This window comes from Pholcus phalangioides, unplaced genomic scaffold (genome assembly GCF_987345545.1).
Source record: "Pholcus phalangioides strain wild (caught in Gottingen) unplaced genomic scaffold, Ppha-v1.0 ptg000016l_1, whole genome shotgun sequence".
Lineage (NCBI taxonomy): Eukaryota > Metazoa > Arthropoda > Arachnida > Araneae > Pholcidae > Pholcus > Pholcus phalangioides.
The window spans coordinates 9176342-9189691 of NW_028301609.1; the positions used below are offsets into that span (position 1 = coordinate 9176342).

Sequence of the window (13350 nt, forward strand, 5' to 3'; positions counted from 1 at the left end):
TTTTCAATCCCAGTAATACGAGATAAGTTTATCTCTTTTTTGTTTGTTTTGTGGATAAACTCATTCTTCTTAATTATCTTTCAGTTGCTGCTGCTGCTGCTATCTCTCGAGGTTATTTTCTCCGTCATCTTGCTCTTGACTTTCCTCCGTTTTCTGTAGTTCTTCTTTTTAATGTTCTTGTATATTTCCCTTGAAGTTAGTTCACTTATTCCCCCCCCCCACTCTGAAATACTTTTCCTTTTTCATGATTGTTTCATTTTCTAGGAATTTCTTCATCTTTCTAATATTTGTTTGTTTGTTTTTTGTTTTTTTTTCATACGAATTTCCCCAATCGTGTTATCATCTCTGTAGCATTTTCTTTTATGTACACTTCACTTTTCTAACATCTTTGAAACTGGTTTCTCCATCTCTTAATTTCTTCTTTTCATATTTATGTCGGATTTTAGGTCATAGAAATCCTAGTCCTATTCAAATATCAATTACAGCGAGTGAATAATTTTATCGAGTCTGCATGCGTACCACCTATGCCATCGTCACGGACCACCTTTGAGCCGCTGACCATAGATTGAGGAACGCTGTTTCAGAGTATTCGTGGACCAACTGTCCCATGGTAATAATAAATTGAATGCACTGGCTGCGGTCGGATAAAGTTTCTTCAGGTTCTTTCTTGAAGAAGATCTACAAACTCCTCCTCTTCCCTTTTTTTCTTTTCCCGTTCCCTTATCTTTCACTAAGCACAACAAATGCCTACATAAGTCTTTGGATCTTTCTCTATAGAACAGGAGGTATTGACACCTCGAACAGAAGACTCGATGGCAGCTTTTCTGCCCATTCTTCGACCGTCTTCCAGATAAATGACTCTCCTTATTGACTGCACAATCGATATCCTTAACACGCCGTAGGATAACCCGGAGCGCGAAATTGCTACCCCCCATTATAACACTTCGGATAGGGAAAAAAAGGAAAAGATTGCCGGATCGTAAGTCATATCGACCAACGAAAATATATTTTTAGGACTCAATTTTGGGAATTTCACGGAATTGCGTATCCACGTAAAGAATAATATATTTTCTGATTTTATGAATTACGGGTATTTTAAACAAAGCAAATACATTTTATAATACATTCTTTTCTTTTTAAAAAAAGTAGTGTACGTACAATAGTTAAAAGTAGTAAATGATAATAGTAGTATGTACAATAATTGATGGGACAATCAATAGTCCCATTTATATTAACTAATCGAAAACTCAATCTATTTCTAGTATATTACCATTTGAAATGAACCAAATAAAGAAACTATTATAAATCTTGGAATAATAATGATATGTAAATTCTCAGTAATAATTTGAAAAATATAGTTTAAAGCTTCTCGAAGGGAAAATACAGTCGACGGGGTAAAAAAGAACTAGAAAAAAGTATGAAATAATCGAGAAATTGTGAAATAAATGAACATAAAAATTTGTAAAATAAAACTATAAAATTTTTAAAATAATCCAGAAATAATCTAGAAATTATAAAACAATCTACAAATAATAACAATCAGAAATAATAATAAAGACATAGAAATAAGAATCATCTAGAAATTAGGGAATAATCTAGTAATTGTGAATATAATTATTTTATTTTGCATATAATTACAATCAATTGAATAACTTAAAATCTTGTAAATAAAATTACGAAAGATCTTTAAAAAAATTCGAACAAATCCTAGAGTTATTTCGAAGCAGATCTGAAATAATTAGGAATCATGAAATAAAATTTTCGAGGAATATAAAAATTATCTTGAAAATCGCGAAGGAACATTTTGAGGAACCTGTAAAATAATCCAAACGTAATGATATGAAGTATTAAAATGAAAATAAGTATTAAAAAAATACCGAAATAAAATTCTAAAAAATGCCGTAAGATAAAATTCCTAAGAACATAAAACAGTCACGTAATAACGAAATAAAATTCCAAAAACAGCAAGAAAAATAGCCTAGAATTTGCGAAATATTCAATTTAAAAACATCTGAAATAATCTGAGAAAATCAAATTTATATTCGCTACAAAGGAAAGAAAATATCTATTGACAAATCGAATATTTAACACGTAACAACTTGAAATAAAACTTGAAGAATCGCAAAATAAAATTCTAAACAAATAGTAAGCAAAAATCTACGATAAATTTGAGCCAAATTATAATAAAATAAATGTAAAAAATACTCTTTTTTTGATAAAAATAAAAAATTTCATACCAATAATATCATTAAAATAATAACAAAGACTTTAATATTCATGCAAATTATTGATATCGTACGTGTCAACTGAAATCTTTCTCTACACCCATCGAGTCATATTCACAGATGTCTCGTAAAGGTATTATTCAAAATGAACCGATAAGAGATGATAATTTTATCCGAACATTTATGTTTTATATATAATCTCGTTACACATTTCCCATCTCGACGAGAATATACAATCACTCCTGAATATTTTCCTTGAGGGAACGCCTCAATCAATCCCATCATCCCTCTAGATAAATCCACATTTGTGAAATACAAATTTTCCGAAATCATTCTCTCCTTGATCTTGGTTCAATTCGTATAATGTAAATCCTTGAGAAATATCAAATATTCTAAATGCAATAAAATTTATGAATTTGTACCATTAAAAAAACAAGTACTAAAATAAAATTCTGAAGAATGAGACTTTTCGAATAGACGTCATAATCATCATCAGACTGAATGACAAACACTAGATTATCCCCATAGAGATCAATGTTAAAATTCCCGATTTTAGCCTAGAAATGTGGAAATTCAGTGGAGTTTTCCGCCACACCAATAATTTTAAAAATTGAATTGAATCTTTGGTTTTCGAAATATTGAGCTCGCTTAGAGATACGAAACCCGGAAAATTGAATATAAAATAATGAGCCGGACCCACTTTTGAGGTGGATATCCATGTAATAACGGGCGCGGTAGCCCAGGTCGATAAGATGCTCGCCTAAAGTACCAAAGGACGTTTAGAGGTGTCGCGAGTTGAATACCCGGTTCGTCCTTGTCAGAAAAAGGTTCCTGACACAGGGGTACAACGCAAACGGCGACAAGACCTCAGGAAAAAATTGCTACTGCAAGGAGTCCCCTATCGAGGGGATTAACGCACCAACCCCCCGACGAGTTTAAAAATCAAGTCTGCCGTTTGGAATCGGCAATGGATTGACCGTGGTGCGACAAAATTGATCAAATGATCCATGTAATAACATTGATTTCATCTTTTTATTTATATCTTCTCAAGCGCGAAAATGAGAATTAATGCCTCCGTATTGTTTTATATTATCCAATTGCATCTCAATTCAAATAGTTTAGGATGTTTTGAAATTAATTATGGGCTCATATATAAATTACATTGAAGAAATTCCGCTGCTTTAATCCAGCATTTTTTGAAGCAAAAACATTCAGATCGATAACTTGAAGTTTAAAAAAGAAATTCGAAATATATCTAGCTCCCATTAAAAAGAAAAAAAAACCGACTCATTTCTATATGTGTTTCTTCAATCTAGATTTCATTCTTTCATGAGTCGCCATATTGGTTACTTTGTATGTCCCTCAACAAAGAAGGAAATATCACGTGAACAAAAAGGTTCTGGTAAACGTGAAATAAAATTCTAAAAATACTTTCTAACTGCAAAATGCCGTGTCCTGATAACTTTGTAAATCGCTTAAAAATTCATGAAAATTGAAAAGATTGGTTATTTTTGAAATTAATGCAAACTTTTTGTATTGGACAGAAAAAATAGTTCCGATTTTCGTCAATAAAGAGCGCTACACACACATGAATTAAGAGCCTGTCTTCAATCACTTTCGAATTCGAAACGTACATAGAGCTTCAGCCGGCGATTCGCGTCCGAGCTAAAACAAATTCACCAACACTGATTTAACCACCAATATCAACATCGCAATGTTTTCGTTATGCAAGCGCCAGTTACAGGAAAATTCAGGTATGACATGTTAAGCTTACACGCTGCATTTTATATGATTTTTTTTTTTTTTTTTTTTTTTTTTTTGAGCAATGCCCTTTATCGACAAAAGTTTGGGGAATAAATACATTTGCACAAACTGCGTTCAAATTTTTTTGAATCCTTAATATTTTATGGATTTTCAAACTGTTGGTGGAATTTATGGGGGAAGAAATTTATTAAAGTTCAAAGTAGCGCAAAATAATCGAATAAAATCAAATTTATTTGCTACAGAAATGAAATAGACATTGTTGAATCCAACAGTAAACGTGTAACATCTTGAAATTCAACTTCAAACACCGGAAAATAAAATTCAAAAAAAAAATAGTTACTAAAATCAACGATATCAGAGCAAAATACCCCAAATTCTCTCAAAATCAGAAATGTGTGGGAAAAGTAATTTCTTCATAAATAAAAGTCATCAACAATTAATTTAAAATATTCAACATTCATGAGAGAAAATTATTGATATCATACGTGTAGATTGAAATCTTTCTCTGCTCCCTTTAAAAGTCATGTTCAGAGATGTCTCGAAAGGATATGTATTCAAAATGAACCGATAAGAAGACAAAGAATAATCCCATTACGCATTTTCCATGTCGACGCAAAATACAATTACTGTTGAATACTTTCCTTGAGGAGACGTCTCAATCCCATCATGCCTCCAGATAAAGCCACATTTGCGATATACAAATGTCTCGAAATCATTCCCTCCTTGATCTTGGTTCATAGCCCTTGGGAAATCTCACTGACAATCTGGTTACTCTCCGCCATCAAATGACTTTCCTCCCTTTCTCCTGACGAAGTTTCCAGAAAGGTCATGGTTGGGAAATACAAACTGTGGAAAGTGTGTGTGTGGGTGAACATCAAGCCATGGCTTGCATAGCAAGTACATTATCGCCGATTCAGGACGCATCCGATAGCCTAAAACGCGATTAGCATAACTATGATCCTCTCTCTCTCTCTCTCTCTTCGAAATCCTTCGAACAATTTCCAAGGGACGATACTGAAAGAGGGGACGGACGAGTTTGTGATGCCGGCCGGACAGACAGACAGACATCCGAAAAGGTCTGATGATGGTGATGGTAGTGATAATGCCGGACGCGCTAATGTGTGGTCGATTATACGTACACACACACGTATATATATATATATCTGCTTACTCCCTGGGAAGTGTAATTTAGCTGCATGCATATGTATGCCGGAGTGTTCATGGACGTGCATATTTTGGTGGTGGTGCATTTGTGTGTACATATATACTGTGTTTGTTGTGGGATGTGCGTATGCACGTCGTATATATCCGGTGGATATCACGGTCGCTGATGGTGTTGGTGATGTTTGCGCTGACACTTTATGCAAATCACGGCGGTGCATGAAGAGAGAGAGTCGGATATTGGAATCGCAATTCGATTTGTTCTCTGATGGAAAATATTGAGGCTAAACCTGATGGGCTGATGCTGCTTTTGGTGGTATGAAATGTGAAAACAACTCGATATTAACCGGATTTAGAGTTATCTGTGGTATTTTTTATAGATTGATTTCAGAGGAAAGAGGGTGCACCAAAATAAAGTTCAAAAAGGCTCTGCGACGTGACTACTGCATAACACATCCACGACATGATCTGACGTTAGAAGATCCACAGAGGAATATTTAATATTTACGAGCAGAAACGGATTGATGGTTATGCCGCCAGTGGGGCCTACACGAATTATAAACCCTACTTTCATTCTAGTACAGTTCTCTTAGCCACAGATTCCTCATATGCGCTGCCGTAGACCCGAGCCCATTGTAAATACGCTTCTGTCTGTATGTCACTATTTTGGTCACTCACATGCTTCCAAACTTTCTGTCAGGATCCTTGCGATCAGGAAGACTTACGTATATCCTATGCTTTGGATCGAAAGGAAGAAGAACGTCTTAAGCGAGTTCCACCACGCATTTCACTGTCAATTCCCTAAAGAACGTTCACAAGACAGGAAAAAAAACCGCAGTATATATAAAAGAAAAAAAAATAATTAAACCAGAGAAAAACAGGACTTGGTGTCAAACAACCACTGGTCCAAGGACAAAATAGAGGGAAAAACCAAAAAAACAACGAAGGATAAAAGATGAAGAGACGGGAAAAAAAAAGGGACATCGCTCAGGGAAATTAATCACAAGGGGCAAAAAAAAGAGGGGGGGCTTTTTCTTCTCCCCCCTAGGCGGGGGGTCTCTCCAGACACACACCGGAAGCCAAACTGATAGACGACAACGAAGCAGCACTTGAAATCGAATGGTATCCCCGGAATGAAAGGGGGGGGGACTCCCCACATCCCGTTTCTCATTCCCATCTGTATCCTGGGAAAAGAAAGGAAACGAAGTGGCGTGGGTGACACATTCTCTCCCAAAAAAAGGAAGAAGAGTGAGAGCCACCACGAGCTCGTCTTTGAAGCCGAAAATAATAAGAAAAAATTCTTGGGATAGGGAAAATGGATAGCAAGATAGGGGAAAAAAAACGGGGTAAAGTGAACTGAGGTTTGCTGGTTGATTGCTTTCCAGAAGCTATCCTTGTAAAAGTAACCGTAAAAAATTTCATTTTTTTTTTTACTAGGAGTTAGAAAAGTTGTATACGGGCCCTTGGGCGATCATTTCACATTGTTTTCCCGTTGAAGAATTTGAATATTTATACAAAAATTGCCACGTTTTCAAGACAAATAAATTCAATTGGTCGAATGGTCGACGCGTTTCGGCTCTTCAATGGAGAGCCGTCATCAGGACCTCGTGGTCAGAATTCACACGAATCAGTCGTGGAGGGGTGATGTTTATGTCTGGTCGTCCGAAGAGTTCGCCTTTGTATTTGCTGCGTCCGAGTGGTCTTTGGATGCGAATTGGGGAGCCATCTGTGGCAAAGTGATGAAAGTTTTGTGACGACTGAGGTTAATAAAGCCTGTCCAAGCTGACGAAATAGGTGGCGTGTTTCTTCCATCAATAACGAGGAAATTCTGGCATGTTCTGATGAAGTAGCCCTCGAGAAAATTCAATTCAGAATTGTGTGCTGCTTTTTTAAAAACAAACGCTTTATCAAAATCAAAATAATGTGAACGTTGCCAACAGTGTTGGGCAATAGCCGAACTATCCGTCCGTCCCTTCTCGACATGCTTTCGGTGTTCGAGAACTCGAATATTCAGATTTCTCCTAGTTTGGCCAATATATCCATTTTCGCAATTCTTGCATGGGATGAAGTAGATACCAGATTCTTTGGAGGGTGAGATAGGATCTTTCAGATGGCAAAATGTGAGTATATTTGTTGGCTGGAATATTGTATGGAAGTCAAATTTCTTTAAGATAGAAGAGATCATGAAACTTGAAGAACCGAATGGAAGAACAACGGTATTAGAAAACTGTTTTGAGTCAGCTGGGAGTAGGTTCGTGATGCATGTCTGGGTCATTTTTTTGAGGATCTTGTCGATGATAAAAGGTGAAAACCCACGATTAGAAGCGATGTCACGAAGGATATTGAGTTCATTCTGGAGGGAGGCTGAATCACTGCAAAGTTTTAGTGCTCGATGAACAAAAGAAGAAAATGCCGAAAGTTTCTGATTGGGAGGATGAAAGGATTTTGCATGAGGTGGCATGGAGATAGCGAATGGCTTACGGTACACAGATGTATGAAATTCAGTGTCTGTGTCTTGTGCATCCAAAGACCACTCGGACGCAGCAAATACAAAGGCGAACTCTTCGGACGACCAGACATAAACATCACCCCTCCACGACTGATTCGTGTGAATTCTGACCACGAGGTCCTGATGACGGCTCTCCATTGAAGAGCCGAAACGCGTCGACCATTCGACCAATTGAATTTATTTGTCTTGAAAACGTGGCAATTTTTGTATAAATTAAAACCAGGCGAAGTTTCTAATTTTTGTGATAATTTGAATATTCAACGTGAATTTTTCAAGAGTTGTAAAAATAATAGTCAAACCTCTTTTCAAAGTAACAAAACGCGGAATTTGTCTTTGTCATAACAAACCCTCTTGTCCGAAATTTCAAAATGATTGAAACAAGAACAAGGGTTTATTGCAAAAATAAGTCAGAGACTGAATAGATACTGTTTCGAGAAGTTTCCGTGAAAAACTAAATTGTTAATTTTTTTCCTTCAGCGGTCGAAATGATCGGTACCATCGTTCTAGTCTTAAATTTAAGAGCAAATTCCATGCACCCATACTTTTGCGATGCATCGTAAAAGACTGCTAAAATCAATGATCACTTACATTTAAAAAAAAAAGGAAACGATGCAAGGTTAATCCACTATTATGCCTGAAATTTCAAACATGAAAACAAATTTCTTCATTAAACACAATAATTGAGAAATTTTTTGATAACCTCCCGACAACGTATCAGCGATTCCATCGCAAGCAAAACAAAATCCATGAAAAAAAAAAACTCATGTAACATAGTGTAACAAAGTAAGGGGAAAAAAACGACATTAAAGAGATTAAGCTATTCCAAGAAAAAAACTTTTTTCATATACATTTAAGAAAGACATCAGAAGATATCTTTCTTAAATATCCTCTTCTTTTTATTCTTGTTCGAATTCGAGCTAATCTTTAAAGCCAACGCGAAGTAAGGGGGGGGGGGGAAATCTTGACGAACAATGAAAGGAAGTAAGAAAAAGAGTTGGAATGAGGACGGCAAAAAAGGAAGTTTCCGAAAGAAGAAGAAAAAACGTGGGATTTTGTGGAGACGAAGAGTTGCATCCGAAGATCATTGGCCCAAGCCTCAAAGAAATAGACGTCGTCTTTTATATATTTTATTTTATTTTTTTAGGATGTCTTTTGGATCGCATCCAACAAACCATCATTAATTCCAAGGGTAACTTCTTCGTGGACAGGAAAAGTGATACGATGGGTATTACAGAAAAAGCTGTAAAGAATGGTCTGATTTTTCTTCTGAGAAATGGTACGGCACGCGCTCGCACACACCCCGTTCACTTGTGGTTGTACCATATATATCTTCAACCCCTTCCTAATGTACCAAAGACTTTAGCGTCCATTCAATGGTATGACCAGTGATTAAGGCAAAGATAAGGAACCAAAATCTTCAAGACATTCGGATATATAGAGCGTTTCTTCCTCGTTCTTTTTTTTATTGGACGAAATGGTCGATTACCTTCGGTAAAGTATCCTCGATACCACATACAGTATATATTGCGTTATTATACCAAGGTAATGTACGCAGTTTTTTTCCTTTGGTTTCCTTTTGTGTCTAATCTTCGCTTGACTTGTGTGATGAGATGCGGATACGTTAGCCGAATTGATTCGACTAAGGAAAACGTGTAGAAATGGCACTGTCTATATTGTCTGTGAGTTATCGTGTCTGATAAAAGGACGAGTCTAGACCTGATCTTGAGGTGCAATAAAAGACGGTGTGAATCGCGCAAACGTAATCGACAAATAGACAGTCTTGCTGTGACGTTGTTCGGGCAGTCATTCGGTGTGGCCCCGGCTAATCAACAAGTCAAAGTGATTTGTCTGATTAAGGTATATAAGGTTGAGGTATGGAGACTACATATAAAACGTTCTTTTGAAGGAAAATATAAACGTTTTTTTAATTACATTTTTTTATGAAAGCCCTATTCCTTGCGATTCCAAAATACGCCTTGTTTTGTTTACGTGACGCTTGCAACCGAAGTTACGCTTACTTTAGTGTTGCGTTTTGACGTGAATGAAAACTTTAAACGCGTTCTAAGAAAAATGCTATTTTTTGCATTTTACTTGAGTTTGGAAAATCTAAAATCTATTCGTTGTATCATTACAAAATTTTGATATGATATTTTGCCATATATTGCTAATATTTTGAATCAAAATCTATCACATTATATATTTGTCTATTTACATCGTTTTATACAAATACAACACCGCAACGGGCAAAATGCCCAACGAGGTGGCTGCGATATTTTAAATAAAATTCCAAAAAATTCCCAGGTATGTCAACAGGTTTGGGTGTAACTTTTGATCAATGCTCATAATTCGTTGCACAGTCAGCTCACATTGAGCATCCTTCGATCCCTTGATGAAAATACAAATACACAAGATAGTGACCCAAGTCATCTCAATCATCTGTCCAGGGTGCTCAAGCCACAAAACAATTTTCAGCGTTAGCAAACTCATACTGTTTCAACCCAATTTTATAAATATTCATTAATCCTTTCATTTCTGACGGTACTTTAAGGCAACTTATTCCAAGTTGTTTGTAATTTTATTTGGTATTTATTTGCATCCGAAAAAAAATTATGATGAATAGATTAATTAATAAAAGTTAATTGCAGTTACCGTAAAATGTTTAATGCATTACACTCTTGTGTACTACATCCCCACAAAGTGTCCTCTTGCAAATGTAATGAAACAAATTATGGTTTTCTTCGCGGGAAAAAAAAAAGAATCGACATGTTATTTATTTTTCTATTATGTCTAATTTCAGGTGCCGATGGATGTTCTGGTGATGAAGGACTCTGGTGTGATTTTATAATTTCTGAACCCCTGCCATATTTTCCAGCCTCGCTTTCAACAGTGTTAAAATTGGTTTCGGTTCTCAAAAATCTTCATTTCCAACCAACAATGGATCTCGTTTGGATGCGATATAAATGGAAACTACGTGCAGAAAATAGTGTTGTATGTCTGCATGGTATTGAATAAAATTGAAATGTTATAAATGCCGGGGAAGGGGGACATTACACTTCCCGTGTGCAGACGCACCATATACATGCGTATACAACATAACCTATGTTTACAACCGTCGCATAACTGACGTTAAACCTCCATTTTCACGTCATAAAAAGAAATGGCCAATCGACTGCAGTGACCCTTTCCGTGACGTCATCAAAAGATCTGAATATAAGAGAAATATAAAAACTTGCTCTCATATACAAGCGACGTAAAAAAGAAACTTTAAATGTGTTCCTGGAAGGCGACGGATTTCATGGATTCTAAGCCCGGGTGTTCTTTTCATTGATCATCCTTTCATTACCCATAAGGCGTCCGATAAATTCGTAAATAGTTTGAAAATTCATAAAAATTGAAAGAATTGGTATATTTGAATGCGGTTCGCAGAAAAGTTATTCCCACGAATGGGAAGTTTTTTTTTTTGTTTAGGGAAAAAAAAAAAAAAAGAGTTCAAATTTTCGTCAATAGAAGGCGGTACAAATCACAAAATTAAAGCTGCTTCAACTGGTGATTCGTGGCTGAGGTAAAAAAAAACAACCTCACCAATATTACTTTATCCACCAATAGCAATCTTATGTGAGAGCTAGTAACGGGGTAATTCAGAAATGTGCACCCTGCATTTTATTGGGCTCGGATTTGCATATGTTCCGTTATTTGCTTTCGTGATGCGCCCTCTATCGGCAAAAGTGTGAACACTTTTATTCTGTGCTAAAAAAATCACCTTCTGTTGGAATTATTTTTTCGCAAACCGCATTCAAATCAATCATTATAATTTATTTTTTGCGAATTTATGGGACACCCTTGTACTTAGGAAAATAAATCCCCATACATACAGACACACGCATCTCTCCTAACTAAATTCCGTGTAGCACGTTAGTCGTGCCCGGCTTATAAACAGAACTAGTTTTGGCGCAGCTTGCCCAATAGGGTCCTTGCGCCAATAAAATCAAATCAAATGTAAACAGAACCTTCCTTCGCCATGGGTCACTGCAGTCGCTTCATCGAGTTGAATTGGCAAGAAATTTTTGAACATCCGGTTTTAGGAACATTGAAATTCGTCGATTTCCAGGTACACATATTCGCGCAAACATGGCAAGAAATGGCAAATATATTAGATCATATAGTAACGATCACACGAAGTATTTTTCTCTCATCATAAATACATGTTTGATACCGGCGTCAGTTATCGATCACGCAATCGCATACATACGCTGTACACCATGTTCAAGTACCCACACATGATCACAGTTCCCCTTCCCGCTAAATTTGATGATGGGTTTTCCTGCATCATCCAATCATGTTTGAGAGTAATTGTCCAGTGATTGATGTGCATCTACGACACTCCATCGTCTAGCTTGCACTGTAAGAATTTCGTCGCAAGCATGTTTAAGCTTCGTTTAATTCAACATGAGTGATCGTTTGCAATAATAATAAGAAAGAAGACCCTTTAGTTTCCATGATACGAATGTGGATTCTTCTTAATTTACTGAGTATTCGCAAAAATAATTGAAGTAATTTCGAAAATTCTTGTTGTATTCTGTCAATCGATTTCTGTGTAAGAAAATCATTTATTGTATAATGGAAAGACTGCATAAATGAACCACGTGCAGTGAGTATTGTATGAAAACGTGTAAGAAAACGTCATTTAAAAACCGTTGTTACAGTGTTTCATTTCCCGATACCCTCGAAGAAATTTGAATAAAAATTAATTATAAAAGAAACTATGTGTTATTTTTCGTTTCTTAAAGTTTTTTGATCAGTAAGACGGGCATTTGAATCCATCGTTTTAGGCCGGGATTACACTATAAAAGTTTGATAAATAATCTTTTACAAAAATTCGCTCGAATGTAACCTATTAGTTACATTTTTCAAGTTTTATAAATAATCTTTTGTAAAACTTTTATAGTGTAATTCCGGCCTTATACAGGCTGATTCTAATTATTCGTCCACGGGACTATCTCTGCAACAGTTGACATTAGAAAAGTATAGTACTTCCAATTGCAAAAAAGTTTCTAAATGACAAGCGGTTCCTTAAAATTTCCCAGTTTTTGTATAGGCAGGGATCACACTATAAAATTTCGTAAAATTGCTTTCGTAAAACTTGAAAAATGCAGCCAATAAACGCATTGATTACATTCAAGTGAATGTAACCAATTGCCTCATTGGTTGTTTTTTTTCCAAGTTTTGTAAATATTTTTTGATACAAAAATGCATTTAAATTTTTTTTTGTCGATAGAGACCGCAACAAGAAAGCAAATCAGAGTTCTGTAAAATAAAGGGTGTACGATATACAGTTCATTTTCCTGTTGCTGTTTTCATTACTATGTTAATTGGCGCATGAAACGCAATTGATGAAGCTGTTTTTCCTCAGTCACTAACTACCTGCTGAAGCATTGCGAACGTTTCGAAAGCGGGAGATCGAAGAAAGGTTCAGGTCATCTCTCTTGATTTGCTTTTGTGTAGCGCCCTCTGTCGACATATATTTGATTTTTTTTTCTACAGAAAATACAAATGTTCCTTCGTAAAAACTTTTTTTTAATTTTATTTAAATTTAACTTTAAATTTAGTTTAATTAACATTTTTGAACTTGAGTCATCATTTAACTTTTTCAAAAAGAAAAATTATATGAAAATAATAACATACCATAAATGA

General features: G+C 35.7%; 1 protein-coding gene across 1 annotated transcript in view; it reads left to right on the plus strand.

The window, feature by feature from the left end:
- Positions 1-12412, plus strand: part of LOC149074998 (uncharacterized) — a 174708-nt gene extending 162296 nt beyond the window's left edge. Inside the window, exon 5 of the mRNA XM_089245978.1 lies at positions 10457-12412. The gene's annotated coding sequence lies outside the window, so the exon portion shown is untranslated. The remainder of the gene's footprint in view (positions 1-10456) is intronic.
- The last annotated feature ends 938 nt before the right edge of the window (positions 12413-13350 follow it).